We start from the raw sequence: 2,971 nt of genomic DNA, 5'->3' as shown, positions 1-2,971 counted from the left end.
GACTCCCATGCCAGATTACACTAGGTTTGATCCTCAGCAAGGATCAAACCCAAGGCTCTATGCATGCTAGGCAAGTGCTCTACACTTATCCCAGCCATCACTGGTATCTTCACTTTACAAACATATATGCAAAAAGTGAACGAGACCAAGATGGAAAATGACAGTACACGTGCGAGATGCCAGCAGGCTGGCTCTCATTCTAATCAGTTTCCTGCTCTTACTGAGAACTCATCCACTAGTTAACACATTTAATAAACACTGTGAGCATGCACTCACTGATAGGTCTTCTACATTAGCTCTGAGCCTATAATATGAATGTGGATTTTAGTCTATATTGTTTTGCATAAGATGCTTGGTTAAGTCCTGAGACTTTTTTTTTAATTTCTTGGAGTGTACCATGAATGGTACTACGTATTAGCAATTGTCTTAGTCACTTTTCAAATTCGAAACCATTGGTTTCACATAGTAGATAAGACACTGGATCTTGATAGCTCAAGATCTATTCTTACCTTTAACTCACAGACATAAGATGCTATTTACATTCTCTGCATCATTGTTTTACCATCTCTAAAATGGGAGTAGTAATATTATTAATTATATAATCTTCTTGCAAGAATTAAATTGAAGAACCTTTAAAATACTGTTGAGGGCTGTGCTTGTAGCTTAGTATAAAGCACTTACCTAACATATACATATGCTGGTTTGACCCCCAGCATCATGAAAGAACAAATAAAAAACAAACAGCAAAACAGTGTCTAGTATATATTTGATGCTTCACAAATGTTATGTATTATCGCAAATCTGACCATTACAATAACACTATAATTTAGATATGATCAGTGTTCCCATTGTAAGAACAAATCATCTGTATGTGATTTACGCCTCTGAGACTGATTGACTATGTGCTCCTAGGCCTCAATTTCTCAACCATCAAGTGGGTTAGCAAGCAAACCTAGAGTGCTATAATAGTTAAGTAGAGTATCCATGTGCCTAGAACAAAGTGAGCACTGATCAACAGTACTTAGCATCATAGCTATCATTTTCACCATCATCAGCATCACCTGGGAAAGTGAAGGACATAGGAATATAAACTCTGAAGATGGAGAAACCTTGGCTTATTTCTGCACAACGCACAAGTTCTTCTGTCTTGCATCACACGGGCAGCTCGTCACCTTCAGCCCCCTGTCTCAACAGCACCTCACTTTCAATACTGTCAAAATGAAACTCCCGATTTCTCTCAGGTCCCCTGGTCATCAAATGAATGCTTCTCTCAGGGAACAGTGCTTAGATAGTGGAGATGCCCTCGGGTCTGGTCAGAGTCTTCGCTATGTCTTAAATCCCCCCCACACCATTGTTCCTTTTCTAGGTGAAGATGCCATTACCTCTTTCCTGACAGTTGTAACATGCTTGTAAGAGGCCCCTGCTTACTCTTCTTCATGACTTCTACAATTGTGCCAAAGAGATTTATGCAAAGTGTGTCCCTCCTCTCACACCTTTTCTTTCTTGATCAACCTACCTTGAACTCACACTTGGAGCCATCTAGAGTGGTTACAATGAGGAGTACACTCTTGAACATGGCCTGCGACAGAGACAGCCATGGTGAACACTGTCACATCCCTCTATAGTCTCTGAGGCTCACCTGTCTTTCACCTGTTGTGCTCTCTGCACCCCTGGATTTTCTCATGTTTTTTGTTTGTTTGATCATTTGTTTATATGAGATAAGGTTACTTGGCAGTCCAGCTTGATCTGGAACTTTCTTTGTAGCCCAAGATAGCTTTGTGTCGGTTAAGCGGAAGTTAGGTCTCTTTTTCGTGGCGCCTCTTGGGCGGTCGGCTGTGCGAAGATGAAGCTGAATATCTCCTTCCCAGCCACCGGCTGCCAGAAACTCATCAAAGTGGACGATGAACGCAAACTTCGGACCTTCTATGAGAAGCGCATGGCCATGGAAGTGGCTGCCGATGCCCTGGGTGAAGAGTGGAAGTGTTACGTGGTCCGAATCAGTGGCGGCAATGACAAACAAGGTTTTCCCATGAAACAATGTGTCCTGACCCATGGCAGAGTGCACCTGCTGTTGAGTAAGGGGCATTCTTGTTATAGACCAAGGAGAACCGGAGAGAGGAAGCGCAAATCTGTCCGAGGATGCATTGTGGATGCCAATCTGAGTGTTCTCAACTTGGTTATTGTAAAAAAAAGGAGAGAAGGATATTCCTGGACTGACAGATACTACTGTGCCTCGTTGGTTGGGACCTACAAGAGTTAGCAGAATCCGAAAGCTTTTTAATCTTTCTAAAGAAGATGATGTCCGCCAGTACGTTGTCAGAAAGCCTTTAAACAAAGAAGGTAAGAAGCCCAGGACCAAGGCACCCAAGATTCAGCGTCTTGTGACTCGCGTGTTCTGCAACACAAACGCCGGCGTATTGCTCTGAAGAAGCAACAAACAAAGAAAAACAAGGAGGAGGCTGCAGAATATGCTAAACTTTTGGCCAAGAAAATGAAGGAAGCCAAAGAAAAGCGCCAGGAACAGATTGCCAAGAGGCGAAGGCTGTCCTCACTGAGAGCTTCTACTTCTAAGTCTGAGTCCAGTCAAAAATAAGCTTCTAAGGGTAACAAATAAGTTATCAGACCTTGAAAAAAAAAAGATAGCTTTGTGTCAATCCTCCTGTCTCAGCCTCAAAATACTGAGATTACAGACATGCACCCCCACATTGTTGCATGCAACTGACTGGTAAGGATGGGTCTGCCCCCTTGAGCCTCACTCAATTAACTTTTATTATTCAAACTTCAGCTCCCAGTAAAGAAGCCAGGGATTTAATTTAGCAACAGTATTTGGAGATAAGAAATGACACATTATTTCCTTTAACATCAGGGAGGCTGGAAATTTCATTTTCATTCTTTTTTACTTGATGGTCATGGTTTCTCTATGGCGAAGCTCACTTTCCCAACTCAGCAGGTCCTTTCTTCCATAATGTAC

At 42.3% G+C, this 2,971-nt stretch overlaps 1 pseudogene; it reads left to right on the top strand.

Annotated features, from left to right (window-relative positions):
- Positions 1-1,843: 1,843 nt before the first annotated feature.
- Positions 1,844-2,593, top strand: LOC121436559 (annotated as a pseudogene).
- Positions 2,594-2,971: the final 378 nt, after the last annotated feature.

Source organism: Microtus oregoni, unplaced genomic scaffold (genome assembly GCF_018167655.1).
Source record: "Microtus oregoni isolate MIOR12 unplaced genomic scaffold, Mior012 000049F_ref0000343, whole genome shotgun sequence".
In the NCBI taxonomy this organism is placed as follows: Eukaryota; Metazoa; Chordata; class Mammalia; order Rodentia; family Cricetidae; genus Microtus; species Microtus oregoni.
This window is presented reverse-complemented; position numbering and strand designations above follow the sequence as displayed.